This window comes from Homalodisca vitripennis, chromosome 4 (assembly GCF_021130785.1).
Source record: "Homalodisca vitripennis isolate AUS2020 chromosome 4, UT_GWSS_2.1, whole genome shotgun sequence".
NCBI classification, from domain to species: domain Eukaryota; kingdom Metazoa; phylum Arthropoda; class Insecta; order Hemiptera; family Cicadellidae; genus Homalodisca; species Homalodisca vitripennis.
In genome coordinates this window covers 205,126,479-205,144,700 of record NC_060210.1, presented here as the reverse complement: position 1 = coordinate 205,144,700, position 18,222 = coordinate 205,126,479, and the positions used below count along the sequence as shown (strand labels likewise).

The 18,222-nt window shown below is 35.3% G+C and overlaps 1 protein-coding gene across 1 annotated transcript in view; it reads right to left on the bottom strand.

The window, feature by feature from the left end:
* LOC124360937 overlaps window positions 1-18,222 on the bottom strand; it is a 61,698-nt gene that overhangs the window by 15,163 nt on the left and 28,313 nt on the right. The window lies entirely within an intron of this gene.

Below are 18,222 nucleotides of genomic sequence, written 5' to 3'. Positions count from 1 at the left end.
TTCCGAGCAGATCTTTCAAAGGGGTTTGAAAGATTTTTATAAAGCTTTTAAGAAACGCGCAGGTTTGGACAAGATATTTTCTATTGTATTATTTATGGTTCAATGACCAATATTTTACATCAATTTACTAGTGACTCCAAAAGTGAGCTAGAACCGCCATATACATTATACGCCATATACACTTTATATACACAGACTAATAAATCTTAATTAAATGGAAATGGTAGGACCTATATTAAGTAGGATGATGCTATGAATTGTATATGTACTCAAATAATAGGCTATTAGTAATCTTAAGTAAATATAGATGATAGGATCAATATTAAGTACAAAGTTGTCATGAAATCGTATATGTACTCAAAAGTGTATATATGTGGCGGACCTAAACCACTTTTGCGACAGTCAGAAATTCAATATAAAATACTGTCCATTGAACCATAAACGAATCTGTAAAATCAAACAGGAAATCACGAATGAAAAATAACCGAATCTACATCTGTTTTACTGTTCATTGTAGGCTTCTAATTTCTTAAGGTGTTTTAATGAAAAATCTATATTCCACAAAATAGATAGTAACACATTCTTTGTCTTTTATTGTCTGTTTTCCAGTAACAATCTAGAGTAATTTATCATTTTTATTAAATTCTTTAATGTTTTTCATCCAAAAACATTAAAAAATCTGTTCTGCAAGTGTACTTTACAATCTTCCAACTCTGAAATTAATGTAAACCCGAATTTATCTTTTATTTTCCTCAAATTCAAAATTCTATGTTTCTTATTTTCTTCCAATTCCATTAATTAAGTAAATATCGATGATAGGATCGATATTAAGTACAATGTTTTTATGAAACCCTACATGTACTCAAATAATAAGCTATAAGTAATCTTAAGTGAATATACTGTAGATGATATGATCGATATTAAGTACGATGTTGTTGTGACACCATCACCCGCGTTATCAGCTGACGCACTATGTGTTACGAGTACGGCGCTTGACTGAAGTGCCTGACCATCAGTACTGTATCAGTATAGCTTATCTGGCGTTGTTGTGACACCATCACCCGCGTTATCAGCTGACGCACTATGTGTTACGAGTACGGCGCTTGACTGAAGTGCCTGACTATCAGTACTGTATCAGTATAGCTTATCTGGCGTTGTTGTGACACCATCACCCGCGTTATCAGCTGACGCACTATGTGTTACGAGTACGGCGCTTGACTGAAGTGCCTGACCATCAGTACTGTATCAGTATAGCTTATCTGGCGTTGTTGGTAGTAACGAGTACCAAACCATATCACTGCGAAAACATGGTGCAGCATTTCCCTCCCTTCATGTAAATTTGTTTTTCGTTAATTATTGAACTATGTTCATTTAAATTTCGAGGGTAACCATTCGGAATTATAATATTACGTCTCATAGTTATAATTTCATACAATCACGTGCTCAGTGTGATGGCCGAGGGAGGGGGGAGAACATGTCAGATCTGTAGTCGCCAGTAACAGTGTTCGAGTACTTGCTCACATCGGCAAAGTATTCGAGCTTACAATACTCCCATTTTTTAAAATTATCGATGTCAATCTACGATAAGCTGTAAAAATTGGAGATATCCAATCAAATTCAGTCATTTAATTGTAGGTAATTTTCTTAGATAGGCCTAATTGTAAAAGAGACCTAGAGTGAACCGATAATTGGAAAATAAGCAGTAACAATATAATGACTTTGGCATTGTATTGGGCAAGATTACTATAACGTATTGTATGGTTTGGTGCATTGCAAAGGGCGTCGGTGGTACTACAGTATATCTTACTTACTACTAAAGCCCTGACACTAAACAGCGTTGATATCTGAGTACACACAGTGTAATTATTTAGACTTTAGGACTTATTTAACAATGCACAATTAACTAATCTAAATTACTTTAGAAGTCTAATAAACATTAAATTTAAAAAAATACTTTTTTAATGCTACTACCATACAAAACGGATTTAATTTCATTATTTTAAACTTTACTAACTAGAACTTCTGCTAATCTTCAAGTTTACGTGAATCGAAATTGTTTGAAAAAAAGGAACGGAACCCATTCTCTAATATTTAGATTGCTTGCTGAACATTTAAACAAAGAAACCCGCTTTATTTTTACAAAGATATGGTAGTTCTAAAACCATTAACATTCTGATAGGTGAAAGTGGCATTTGTAGGAATACGTTATTGGCTTAGCTTTATCTAATTCTATGATTCGATACATGAAACAGTCTGCCTAGGTGTTTACACGTTATCTCGAGATGGAACTGGCCTATAAACTTGATATTTGTCATGTAGGCCTACCTTTATCTAATTCTATGATTCGATACATGAAACAGTCTGCCTAGGTGTTTACACGTTATCTCGAGATTGAACTGGCCTATAAACTTGATATTTGTCATGTACCTTTATCTAATTCTATGATTCGATACATGTGTGACGATTTGGGATGGATTTCTTGGAAGCAACGTGTCACCGTGCAGGACTAGGCTTGTACCCGCCCTGCACGATGAAGACCGTGTGGTGCGACCATAATCCAGATTACACTATATTCTCCTGCCAGCTTTGATGAGAATTTTAAGTTATAATTTAAGCACCAAACAGTAAAAGTGAATGGTAAAACAATTTAATAACGCCAAAGATAATTTACACTTACCGACACCAATTTACACATACCGACACCAATTTACACATACCGACACCAATTTACACATACCGACACCAATACCACGCCGACCTACAATCACGACCAAACCCGCCCCGACATACAAACAATTTACAATTTGTTACCACCCTATAATTTTTCCGGCACCTACCCCCCCCCCCTGATTATTAAATCAATCCATAGTGTAATACAATTCTAAAAATAAATAATAAAAATAAGACTTGCGACAGGTAATATTTCCGTCACCGCCACTCGCCGATCAGACGTCCTCACTGGGTCCCTGACTCAATCTCGACTCCCCGTTATCAGACCACCGGTCTCCATCCGCACGCGGCTTATCAGTCAGACCGGTTCTAGTCGTTTGATTCGGCGGTCTGATAAATGTGGTGGGGCAGTCACCACAATCTCCCCCCCTAAAGGAAAAAAAGGGAGAGGAAGTGGGAAGGAAGAAACATATAGCTAATAAAAATTTCAATTTGGAATATCCAAAAATTTTGGGTGCTCTCCACCAATCGAAGAGCGGGGTGACGACAGGAGGACCAATTACATATTGATAATAATGATGGAACAAAATCCAACTGTTGGTCTACTCCTTGTACTAGTCACCCTTCAAGTAATGACCGAATAGGCGATCGCACCTACCGTTAATATTTTGTAAATATTCTAAAACACAACGGGAAAATGTCACACACCCACCCCCCGAACAGGAAAGAGTTCGATACAATCAGAAAGTTGTTATGTGATGTGTAGTGTATGTGAGGGATTAGGATTAAATTCTGGTCATCCTGAAAATAAAATTACATGTGGATTCCGTGCGGAGAGAGTGGTTTACGCGCCTGGTTTTTTGGCGACCTTATAGGTTGTCTTTGTTCTGCTTGCAGTCGATGTGCGTATACAGTCCTGTAGGTTTTAGCGATACTTCTAGTGAAGATAGTGTCTTCTTGCAGAGACGAGAGTTTTTGAGGATAATGTGTTTTTGTGGTTACAACTGTGGGTACGTCTCTTCTTTAGATGTTGCCGTTCTTGATGCGATGACTTCATTTGCAATTGCGGTGACAACACTGTTTCTTCACATGGTATGTATAACTTTCAGTTATCCAATGGCCATTGTCAGGGTGGAGAGTTTGGGTAAGGATTAATTTATATGGAAAGTGCTCGGAATACACATGCGCGTATTTACAAATATTCATATATTCTTAAAATTAGGAATTAATTGGAATATGATAGGATTTTCACGTGTCGTGTGGCGAAGTATTGTAGTATATTTTTGTAATGAGGTAGTATATTTTAAATTAGTGTGTGACATTGCCCATGTTCCCGCTAAGCTAAGGTGCGTAATATACGGCGAAAAAGTTTGGGGATGGTCGTCCGGCTGGATCATAATTTGCTTATGCGATATCCAAAAATAGTTCCGTTATATAAAAAAAAATAGATCCACTTTACGATTAAAGGTCGGATACACGAATATATAAATAAGCACACAAATAACAAAGGTATCCCCTAACAAGGAAAAACATTACATTAAGGTATAATAGTGAAATGACAAGGAAAGGTATTTTTAAATATTCCCATTTACAATCAACACCTAACACATTATATTCGCTTGCACAAAATTCACGTAGAATGTAGACGGTGTATATATATCTAGCAATAAATAACATTTAATTATTTAGAAAAACATAGATATTGCAACTTAATGTTCGTTTGATCACATTAAATTTGCAAAATTCACACACAACACACATACGAGCAGCATACGATGCTACGAGTAATAACGATCATTGTATTTCATACGATTAATGCATTTATCATGTTTATATTCGCAACTCGTCTGAATAGTTTAAGACAGGATAAACCTATCTGTTCAACGTAACTAAATCAAATCCTAAACACAACATATATTACAACATAAATTACACAAAATAGCACAAAATTATTTTTAGTTTTTTGTACAATATGGACTCCTACAGATTTCCCTACAATTTGGTAAGACGTTAGTTGTTAGTAAAAGTAAAGGATAGAATAGAGATGTGTAGATTTTCTTCTTGTCTGATTGTGTATATCTATGGAGAAGAAAAAATTAATTTGACCATGTGATCAACATGTTCAAAAGAATCTATGCATTTCCTGGTTGATAAGCAATCCCGGTAAAAGGATGCGCACTAAAAAAATATAATAAAAAAAAAATGCATCTTTACCACAGATTATTTTACCCAAAAGCTACGTAAAATTGCAATATAGAAAGAATTTATGAAAAAAAATTACAATATACAAAGAACCCACCAACCGAGGAAACTCAGACTTCATCTCCATAGTGTGTTCAAAGTGTATATTTAGATACTCCACCAACGATCAACCACAGACCACTGCAGGGAAGCCCCTCATAGAAAAACTCCCTCAGACTCAGCAGCCGTGCAAGCAGCCGCTAACAGAGGACCCAAAAGTGTAATAATGTGTAAGAAGAATGTTAGAGTGTGAAAGAAGAGGAAAAGAAACATTGAACTAATATCACCTAGGGAGAATTGTGTAGGAATATGGTCGCTTACCACGGACTTAATATTTAGGCATGAAAAAACTTCTTTAATTGAGATATATGAGCCTTTCTTATAAACTTCCCATTTGTAGGATTGAACGAGTCTAGCTGTGACAGGTGATGTAAAGCATTCCACCACACAAGGTTTGGACCACAGGGGGAGCAGTTTTACTGTTGATGTTCTCAGCAGCTTTACTAATTGGATTATTTCGAAACATAACCCAGTCACCCTGTGAGATGTGGGGTAGTTGTCCTACCAGCGTTGTATAAGCGTTCCCTAATTGACCTAGCTTTTTTTAAGTTTGAGAGTGCATTGTCCCAACGCTGTTGCATTGTTTGTAGCGGTTCTTGCGCCAGTAATGAGTCGAGATTCCATGCCAATTCGAGTGGATGCTGTATTTCCCGGCCTAGAAATACGCTAGCTGGAGTTGCTTTAGTGCTTTCATGTGATGCTGAGTTAAAAGCTACCTGCAGCCAGTGAATTGTTCTCATCCCAAGTCTTGTGGTTATGTCCGTGAAAAATTCGTAGTGCCACCTTAAGATTTTTATTAACCCGCTCAGCATGAACTAGGATTCGGGTAGTAAGCAGAAGTGTAAATATGTTGAATACCGTAAGTCATACACATGTCTGCCATATGTCTAGATTTAAACTGGGATACGTTATCTGAAACTAAAAATTTTGGGAACCCAAAAAGAGAAAAAACGTTTTTTAGACAAAATATCCACTGTAGTTTTTGCTGTAGCATTTCTAGCTGGTAACAGAATAACAAACTTGGAGAACGCATCAACTACCGTCAACAGATATTGGTTGCCTTTGTTTGATCTAGGAAGTTTACCAATGTGATCTATGAATATCTTTTCAAAAGGTCTTTGTGTAACTACTTCCGATGCAAGTTTACCCCACTCTTAGAGTTTTTGAGCCTGCTTGGAACGTTGACAAATTTGACATGATCTTACTCGGTCTGCTATTTATTGTATCAAGTTTTTGGGCCCAAAATATTTTAAGAATACGCTTTTGTGTCTTTTTAATGCCCAAGTGAGCTGCAGTTGGGGACTCGTGATAATATTTAATAACCATATCGATGAGTTTGTAAGGTAATACCACTCTAGGTGTATGTCTGTCCGATATTTTGTACATCAACACTCCCTGACTAAGTTGATAGTTAGTGGGCCTATTACTCGACTTTATAATCTTTAAGAGATCAGGGTCTTCACGTTGATGAGTACCAATATCTTTAAACATTTCTGGGAATCCTGCCAAGAGTGCCACTTGTGGTAAGGTGGAATGGCTTTTTCCGATGAATTATTTGCGTGCACTTCAGTTGGTTCACTGTTTTTCGAATAGGCGCGATAAACAATCAGCAACTATATTATCCGATCCTTTGATATGTTGTACTTGAAATTTAAACGAATTTATAAAATGTAATCCAGCGAGAAATTTTTCCAACTTGACGTGGGTGGTTTAAAAGCCAGGATAATGCCGAGCAATCCGTCTGCAAAAGGAATTCCCTATGTTCAAGATACTGTTGGAATTTGGAAAAGGCAAAGACAACAGCCAGGCATTCAAGTTGAAGAGTGTCATAATTTTGCTCATGCTTGTTTAGTGGTCGCGAAGCAAATGCCACTGGCATCAAGTTGCCATTATATTCTTGGCTGAGTGAAGCACCTAAGGCGGAGGTTGATGCATCGGTTTGTAAAACAAAAGATCGATTAAAATCCGGCATTTTCAAAACTGCATTTGATGTCAAGGCTGTTTTTTAAAAGTTTCGAATGCGGATTGTTGTTCAAGCCCCCAGGTAAATTTTACGCCTTTCTTCTTTAGACTATTAAGTGGTTGCGCTATTTTTGCAAATGATTTAATGAATTTAGAATAAAAGGCTGTCATACCCAAGAATCTATTTAGCTGTTTCAAGTTTTTTGGAGCGGGGAACTTCAACTATTGGCTTGCACCTATCCGTGTGAATCGTCACGGTATGATTGGCAAATGTGTGGACCTAAAAAATTGGGATGTGATTTGCTGCCAGGGTCATTTTTATCTGGATTGATGGTTAATCCTGCCTGCTTTAGCCGATTTATGACTTCTCGGAGATGGCACAAGTGCTGATCAAAAGTACCGTTTGTGTATATGCACAAATCATCGAAAAAATTGAAACACATATTTGTATTTTATATCTCCAAAAATTTGATCAATATTAAACGTGTTAGGACTTGAGAGCCGGTTGCAAGACCGAAAGGCAGAAAATTGTACTCAAATTGCCCGAAAGGTAGAACAAAAGCTGTATATTTCTTTGAGTTCTCTTGTAAAGGGACCTGTAAATATGCCTGATTTTAAATCCACCAAACTAAAGAAAGTAGCTTGCCCTAAGTGCTGGAAAGCAGATTCTATAGTTGGCATGGGAGTTGCCTCAAGATCTATTAATGAGTTAAGCTGTCTATAGTTAATTACCATGCGCGTTTTTCCGCCTTTCTTTGGTACTAAAAAATGCTGGCGACGCATAGGGAGACATTGATGGTCTAATCACTCCGTTGGCCAATAAATGATCCACATGTTCCTTGATTGCCTCCATTTTAGGTGGAGCAAACTGATAGGGCCTATTTCTAACGATTGTATCAGAATTTAATTTGATTTGATATTCGACCAAATTTGTACGGCCTAATTTAGTAGTAATTGTTTCTGGAAATTCATTTACTAGTCTTAACAGTTGGTCCGCTTGATCAGATGAGAGGTTTTCCCCTAACTTAATTGGACATATTGTTGTACTTGGTAATTCAGCTGATTGAGCGAGATACATGACCGAAGGAGTGCCATATGGAAAAGTTAATGTTTTATTTGCCATATTAATGATCACCCTAGTTTTAGTTAGAAAGTCACAGCCCAGAATAATTGGCATTGGTAATTCTGAGGCGACAAGAAAAGGAAAATCCCAAGACAAGTTTGAAATTTTGAAGTGTAATATAACCTTTAAATTAAATATTATATTTGTCCGAGGCTGAAAATGGCTGACTCATGTATGGTTGAAACAGATTTTATCACCCTTGGTATATTCTTTACATTCTGAAAACAGGCATTCGATATAATGGAGAATGAAGAACCCGAATCTACCAAAGAATTAATGATTAACTTGCGAAAAGTCAAAGGAACTGTACAAAACTGAACTCCCGGGAAAGAAGGAGCTTGAGCCGACTTGGTGAAAGGTGTCTTCACTGCTGGCTTGATTTTATCAAAACGGGCGGTTAAAGTTAGAAGAGGGGAGTCTCCGCCCATTAGAACCCTCTTTTGTAGTTTAAAAACCCACGTTGAGATTGATTTCTGGAGAATTGATGATGTAGTTTGATTCCTATTGTTTGTATTCATATCTGAAAAGGAGGTCTATGTTGAGTAAATTGTCCCGATTGACTGCGGCGGTTATGAAAACTATTTTGCTGATTCTTGTATAGGATATCGATTATAAGTTACATTGCCTCTCCCTATTTGTCTATAAGATTGGTTTAGTTGACGTCCACCATGGACCTGTGGTCCAGTTTGTTGATAATACTCCCGGTGAATTTAAATCCTGTGTGAACCGGGTTTTTCCGTATTTTGAATTACTTGTAATCGGGGGGCTAAGCTCAACAATTCAGAAATGGTGGCTGGAGCCGGAAAACCCGCTAATCGAGCTCTGGTTTGAGGGTTAATTCCTGTAATGACAATTTCAAGCATCTCCTGGGGTGAAATAGCCGGTATAAGCAATTCTGCTAACGGTCTGATATCATTGATAAAACTAACCAGTGTTTCATTTGGTTTCTGGGTTCTATATATAAGTTCGACCGTGGCCTGTTGACGAGCTCTAGTAGGCAGAAAAGTATCGAGTACGGTGGTAATTAGACTTTCCGGATTCTGTTTTGATGAAATAGCTTGTAGCCAGATATTTCTTATTGACCTGTAGTTTTAGGTAAAATTGCTAATATGACGCTGTCTGGATTAGCTAAATTTAGCATCAAAATTTCCCTAAATTTTATAACAAAATCGAGTAGTTTTCTAATAACTATTCCATCAAGCGATGGTAAAGCTGTAATTAAATCAGTTAACACAGGAGGGCAAACATTGCGCGTGATGTCGAGGGTGGACGGTGAAGTCCCCTGCATCTGCGACAAGGCTGACGCAATTTGGTTTCCCACAGCGGTTTGCCGTTGTGTGGACTATTTGCATCCAATCGGTTACGGGACTCTGAATGTCTGTGGTTGCATGGCTAGTAGGCGACTCTGTTGGATTAAGAACAGTTGCTTGACAGTTGGCTCCACTGATACGCTCTTTTAGTAGAACACGATTGTTCTCTAATTTAGGTGCTGGAGTTATTCCCCAACATAAGCACTGTTCTTTGGCCTGAGATGCATTTAGTAGATTTACCCAAGCCAGTCCCTTAGGGCGTTTTTCCCATTCATACGGTGGATCAGTGACACTAACGTCTTCTTTGAGGATATCTTCGCACTCTAACATCTTATTTATGCTTGACTCAATATAAATAAATTATATCAATTACTAAATTATATCAATACTAATATCACAATACTATTTATTATGTAAAAGATGGAGGGGTATTCAGTACATTGTAACTATAAGGAGGTTTACCAATTAATATTGTTGTATGTTTCACTTTTACTATATATTTGTTATTAATTAATTACTGCAATAATTGAGTGCTTCATTTGATAGTTCAATTTTATTATAGTGGCCAATTATTTTAAGTGTAATATTCAATTGGATAGATAAAAAATTATTATATTTAGTAATATTATTACTTAAGGCTTATATATGCATCATATTTTATCTTATGGATACCCTTTTATTACTTACTGGCATTAAAGTATTTTTTTACAGAAAACATAACAACAGTCCTGTATATTAAACCTATGAAGCATTTAATTCAGTTTTTAAAAATAACAAGTCTATATTCTATTTTAGCTGGTTTTAATAACTGGTTTCAAGAGTTTTTTTTTTTTAATATATCTTTCAATAACATTGTTAAAAGTAGAAACCCTTCATTGTTAAATGTACGCTGTCTAGTCTGTCCGAATGTGGGTAAAATTTATGGAATAACTTTCGATTATAAATGACAGTAGAAGTAGGAACAATAATGTTGTTTACCGACTTCAATGAAGATAAAAACTGGTTGAAGGCATTTAAATTATTAACTGTGTGGATTGCACCGTTGAATACGAGGATAAACCGGAAGCTGAGAGATTAGAATGTGTAAATTTGGACATAGCCGTCGAATGCATTTCAATAGAGCTACAAATTGTTGCTTTAAAATGTCTACAGGCGTGGCGTTCAGAATATCATTTGTGCCGATCAGCAGGAATAGAGGGTAATCAGAATTTAAAAAAAGGTCGCTGTGATTTGATTTTATCTTTTAAATCACATACTTTAAGTCCTGAAAAAACTAAAATTTGTCTCAACCTTTTAATTGTGAACTTTTGAACTTACTTAAATAGAAAAAATAACGTCGGGCTTAGTGAGTCACCCATTAATTGAATCACGTGAGAATTATTCATTTAATTTCTGTAAGAGCGAGGCGTAGGGCTTTCTAAAAATAGGAGGCAAGAAATATATTAAATTGCATGAGTTTATAACCGAGTCTAAAATATATATTAATCTTAGTTAAAGACAAATCTCTATAACGGGTGCGAATAAGCCATTGTTTAAATCAAACCATTCATTACCAATAGTATGCATATATATATATAAGAGATATTTCAAACACGCAAATAAACAGGAAAATCTATAATGTTTAAAATTTTCATTAATTGTTGTATCATAACTTTACTCGACTTATTCTATAAATTAATTACTTTTTTAACCCAGTGAAAAAATATCCAAAGTTTCAATATCTACAGATTACAATAAATAAGAACAATAATTATTTAAGTATACGTACTAATTAACACGTTACAATTTAAATTCAATAATTCAATTGATTCCAATACTTTAAATAACTCTCAAACACAACTTGCACTTTCTCAAGTGTTTCCTGTCCGAGATTTTCTCACGATAATATGAAAGACCAAAGTTTGAAATGGAGTTGTACTAAATAAATTAAGTAAACTCAAAGCATGTTGTAAAATCCCAGCAGAAGGCAAACAATAGGGCCTACTTCCGGTACTGATAATAAGGCGATAAGATTAGATTTATTTCCAGCAACATACTACCGCACCATCAGTTAATAACTTACCTTTTAAATCTTGGTTAAGGGGATATATAACTAATGTAAGCTTTATTGCTATTATAGAGAGAAGTAATATATAACTTGTACTTACTAATATTGTAGCATGTTGTAGCTCTGAAAATAACATACTGAATTGCAGACATTTATGAAACATAGGGATAACGGACAAAAATATATGGTATTTACCAGTATAATATAACTTTACCTACAACTTTAACTGACTACACCCCATCCTGGAACCAAAATATAATATGAACTGATTTTGCTAGTGCTTTTAAATTATATCGAATGAATAAAAGTTATAATTTTGATCAATATTAATCTAAAATAAAGTTTTATTGGCCTAATAGATACGATTAAATATACCTTCAATGAGAGCTATAATTTTTGAATGTTTTCAATCAACAGAATAGTATGAAAATACAATATTGTGGCTTGATATTGCCGTTAAAACATACCTCCCAATTTATTTGTGAAATTACTCCTGTAAATGGTAATTTACTGTTATAATCATTAAAGATCGATTTTGTAAACACGGAAACTCTAAAATAATCTAGTATGGTTTGAATTAAAGAGACCTTATTGACTGCTAATGTAATAAACGTATCATCAATGTATAAATTAATAAATAGTAATAAATGTATCACTAATTAATTAGTAAAACTAGAAAACCAGCCATCTAGTATCCAATATCTATTATAATAAGATGATGATTACTGTTGTAATAAGATTAAATTATATAAAATTTAGTGTTTTCCAAAGCTTGCTTGAATAAAACACACCGTGTAGTGGATATGGGAAAGAAATAAAATTTGTGAAAGTGAGCATTTACTGGTTTGAAAGTATCCTGACATTTACTTATTTTTTTTTTTTTGTACAATTTTATGTAATTTTTGCATTTTTTTTTGGATTTTTATAGGTTTTTTTTGGATACTTGAAATAAATTTAGCTCAATTCAGTTGTATTCGTTTATATAGCTCTATGCAAACTTTCACAACAATCGCAACTCTGTATTGTTATAGACTAGCAGTACTGTCTGTATATGTACTTATTCAAGCATAGCTGTTGGAATTGAAATTTTGATTTAATTTGAAAATATGCCATTTGAACAATTGTTTTACATTAATTACATATCTGACTATTAGAAGTATTACCAAATATAAACGAAAATTAAGTGATGATATTTAATATTTCATATGTTTGTAAAATAAAAGTTTATTAGTACCAATGTAAACAAAATAAATTTTGAAATGTAATTACTTTTGTTATAATTCCAATTCCCCATTTTTATTAGTTATATACTCGTATATATGTCTATTAAAGTATGGCCGAAAACTTTCCAAAATAAATCATTCATAATTAATATGTTTGTAATGCAAAATGAAAGGTTTTTCTAATATTAATTTCAACAAAAATAATTTTGAAATGTAAGCCAATTCTCCATTGTCGGCGTGGTGTCGGCAGTGTTGGAAACTAATTATATCGATCATTGTATTATAATCAAGGTAATGAAATACATAAAGATCGTAAGTATGGCTAAATAATTTAATTGCTGGCAGGAGATAATTGTTAAACACTAACAACACGGCAATTTAAAATGGCAAACTAATTAATGCTTCGCGATAATAATAATCTGTTGATAATAAAATATTCTTTAAAATAAATAGATTGATATTACCTTGTTTAGTAAAGTGTACACCTTGTTTAGTAATAAGTGTAGAACATATTCAATTTAGAAAAGTTATATAATGTCGAATGATTTGTTTTAGGTTCTATTAAAAAAAAATTATTTAAGATTTGGAAATGAAGTATTAAGAATTTAGTTAACCAAGGATTTTGAAAACAGATGTAAAATAATTTGATTCAATAAAATTTATAGTTTTCGCTCTGCTACCAATTGTGACGATTTGGGATGGATTTTCTTGGAAGCAACGTGTCACCGTGCAGGACTAGGCTTGTACCCGCCTGCACGATGAAGACCGTGGTGCGACCATAATCCAGATTACACTATATTCTCCTGCCAGCTTTGATGAGAATTTTAAGTTATAATTTAAGCACCAAACAGTAAAAAGTGAATGGTAAAACAATTTAATAACGCCAAAGATAATTTACACTTACCGACACCATTTACACATACCGACACCAATTTACACATACCGACACCAATACCACGCCGACCTACAATCACGACCAAACCCGCCCCGACATACAAACAATTTACAATTTGTTACCACCCTATAATTTTCCGGCACCTACCCCCCCCCCTGATTATTAAATCAATCCATAGTGTAATACAATTCTAAAAATAAATAATAAAAATAAGACTTGCGACAGGTAAATATTTCCGTCACCGCCACTCGCCGATCAGACGTCCTCACTGGTCCCTGACTCAATCTCGACTCCCCGTTATCAGACCACCGGTCCTCCATCCGCACGCGGCTTATCAGTCAGACCGGTTCTAGTCGTTGATTCGGCGGTCTGATAAATGTGGTGGGCAGTCACCACACATGAAACAGTCTGCCTAGGTGTTTACACGTTATCTCGAGATGGAACTGGCCTATAAACTTGATATTTGTCATGTAGTACCTTTATCTAATTCTATGATTCGATACATGAAACAGTCTGCCTAGGTGTTTACACGTTATCTCGAGATGGAACTGGCCTATAAACTTGATATTTGTCATGTACCTTTATCTAATTCTATGATTCGATACATGAAACAGTCTGCCTAGGTGTTTACACGTTATCGCGAGATGGAACTGGCCTATAAACTTGATATTTGTCATGTACCTTTATCTAATTCTATGATTCGATACATGAAACAGTCTGCCTAGGTGTTTACACGTTATCTCGAGATGGAACTGGCCTATAAACATGATATTTGTCATGTACCTTTATCTAATTCTATGATTCGATACATGAAACAGTCTGCCTAGGTGTTTACACGTTATCTCGAGATGGAACTGGCGTATAAACTTGATATTTGTCATGTACCTTTATCTAATTCTATGATTCGATACATGAAACAGTCTGCCTAGGTGTTTACACGTTATCTCGAGATGGAACTGGCCTATAAACTTGATATTTGTCATGTACCTTTATCTAATTCTATGATTCGATACATGAAACAGTCTGCCTAGGTGTTTACACGTTATCTCGAGATGGAACTGGCCTATAAACTTGATATTTGTCATGTACCTTTATCTAATTCTATGATTCGATACATGAAACAGTCTGCCTAGGTGTTTACACGTTATCTCGAGATGGAACTGGCCTATAAACTTGATATTTGTCATGTACCTTTATCTAATTCTATGATTCGATACATGAAACAGTCTGCCTAGGTGTTTAACACGTTATCTCGAGATGGAACTGGCCTATAAACTTGATATTTGTCATGTACCTTTATCTAATTCTATGATTCGATACATGAAACAGTCTGCCTAGGTGTTTACACGTTATCTCGAGATGGAACTGGCCTATAAACTTGATATTTGTCATGTACCTTTATCTAATTCTATGATTCGATACATGAAACAGTCTGCCTAGGTGTTTACACGTTATCTCGAGATGGAACTGGCCTATAAACTTGATATTTGTCATGTACCTTTATCTAATTCTATGATTCGATACATGAAACAGTCTGCCTAGGTGTTTACACGTTATCTCGAGATGGAACTGGCCTATAAACTTGATATTTGTCATGTACCTTTATCTAATTCTATGATTCGATACATGAAACAGTCTGCCTAGGTGTTTACACGTTATCTCGAGATGGAACTGGCCTATAAACTTGATATTTGTCATGTACCTTTATCTAATTCTATGATTCGATACATGAAACAGTCTGCCTAGGTGTTTACACGTTATCTCGAGATGGAACTGGCCTATAAACTTGATATTTGTCATGTACCTTTATCTAATTCTATGATTCGATACATGAAACAGTCTGCCTAGGTGTTTACACGTTATCTCGAGATGGAACTGGCCTATAAACTTGATATTTGTCATGTACCTTTATCTAATTCTATGATTCGATACATGAAACAGTCTGCCTAGGTGTTTACACGTTATCTCGAGATGGAACTGGCCTATAAACTTGATATTTGTCATGTACCTTTATCTAATTCTATGATTCGATACATGAAACAGTCTGCCTAGGTGTTTACACGTTATCTCGAGATGGAACTGGCCTATAAACTTGATATTTGTCATGTACCTTTATCTAATTCTATGATTCGATACATGAAACAGTCTGCCTAGGTGTTTACACGTTATCTCGAGATGGAACTGGCCTATAAACTTGATATTTGTCATGTACCTTTATCTAATTCTATGATTCGATACATGAAACAGTCTGCCTAGGTGTTTACACGTTATCTCGAGATGGAACTGGCCTATAAACTTGATATTTGTCATGTACCTTTATCTAATTCTATGATTCGATACATGAAACAGTCTGCCTAGGTGTTTACACGTTATCTCGAGATGGAACTGGCCTATAAACTTGATATTTGTCATGTACCTTTATCTAATTCTATGATTCGATACATGAAACAGTCTGCCTAGGTGTTTACACGTTATCTCGAGATGGAACTGGCCTATAAACTTGATATTTGTCATGTACCTTTATCTAATTCTATGATTCGATACATGAAACAGTCTGCCTAGGTGTTTACACGTTATCTCGAGATGGAACTGGCCTATAAACTTGATATTTGTCATGTACCTTTATCTAATTCTATGATTCGATACATGAAACAGTCTGCCTAGGTGTTTACACGTTATCTCGAGATGGAACTGGCCTATAAACTTGATATTTGTCATGTACCTTTATCTAATTCTATGATTCGATACATGAAACAGTCTGCCTAGGTGTTTACACGTTATCTCGAGATGGAACTGGCCTATAAACTTGATATTTGTCATGTACCTTTATCTAATTCTATGATTCGATACATGAAACAGTCTGCCTAGGTGTTTACACGTTATCTCGAGATGGAACTGGCCTATAAACTTGATATTTGTCATGTACCTTTATCTAATTCTATGATTCGATACATGAAACAGTCTGCCTAGGTGTTTACACGTTATCTCGAGATGGAACTGGCCTATAAACTTGATATTTGTCATGTACCTTTATCTAATTCTATGATTCGATACATGAAACAGTCTGCCTAGGTGTTTACACGTTATCTCGAGATGGAACTGGCCTATAAACTTGATATTTGTCATGTACCTTTATCTAATTCTATGATTCGATACATGAAACAGTCTGCCTAGGTGTTTACACGTTATCTCGAGATGGAACTGGCCTATAAACTTGATATTTGTCATGTACCTTTATCTAATTCTATGATTCGATACATGAAACAGTCTGCCTAGGTGTTTACACGTTATCTCGAGATGGAACTGGCCTATAAACTTGATATTTGTCATGTACCTTTATCTAATTCTATGATTCGATACATGAAACAGTCTGCCTAGGTGTTTACACGTTATCTCGAGATGGAACTGGCCTATAAACTTGATATTTGTCATGTAGTACCTTTATCTAATTCTATGATTCGATACATGAAACAGTCTGCCTAGGTGTTTACACGTTATCTCGAGATGGAACTGGCCTATAAACTTGATATTTGTCATGTACCTTTATCTAATTCTATGATTCGATACATGAAACAGTCTGCCTAGGTGTTTACACGTTATCTCGAGATGGAACTGGCCTATAAACTTGATATTTGTCATGTACCTTTATCTAATTCTATGATTCGATACATGAAACAGTCTGCCTAGGTGTTTACACGTTATCTCGAGATGGAACTGGCCTATAAACTTGATATTTGTCATGTACCTTTATCTAATTCTATGATTCGATACATGAAACAGTCTGCCTAGGTGTTTACACGTTATCTCGAGATGGAACTGGCCTATAAACTTGATATTTGTCATGTATACCTTTATCTAATTCTATGATTCGATACATGAAACAGTCTGCCTAGGTGTTTACACGTTATCTCGAGATGGAACTGGCCTATAAACTTGATATTTGTCATGTACCTTTATCTAATTCTATGATTCGATACATGAAACAGTCTGCCTAGGTGTTTACACGTTATCTCGAGATGGAACTGGCCTATAAACTTGATATTTGTCATGTACCTTTATCTAATTCTATGATTCGATACATGAAACAGTCTGCCTAGGTGTTTACACGTTATCTCGAGATGGAACTGGCCTATAAACTTGATATTTGTCATGTACCTTTATCTAATTCTATGATTCGATACATGAAACAGTCTGCCTAGGTGTTTACACGTTATCTCGAGATGGAACTGGCCTATAAACTTGATATTTGTCATGTACCTTTATCTAATTCTATGATTCGATACATGAAACAGTCTGCCTAGGTGTTTACACGTTATCTCGAGATGGAACTGGCCTATAAACTTGATATTTGTCATGTACCTTTATCTAATTCTATGATTCGATACATGAAACAGTCTGCCTATGTGTTTACACGTTATCTCGAGATGGAACTGGCCTATAAACTTGATATTTGTCATGTACCTTTATCTAATTCTATGATTCGATATATGAAACAGTCTGCCTAGGTGTTTACACGTTATCTCGAGATGGAACTGGCCTATAAACTTGATATTTGTCATGTACCTTTATCTAATTCTATCATTCGATACATGAAACAGTCTGCCTAGGTGTTTACACGTTATCTCGAGATTGAACTGGCCTATAAACTTGATATTTATCATGTACCAGACTAGAGTAAGCTCGACGATGGT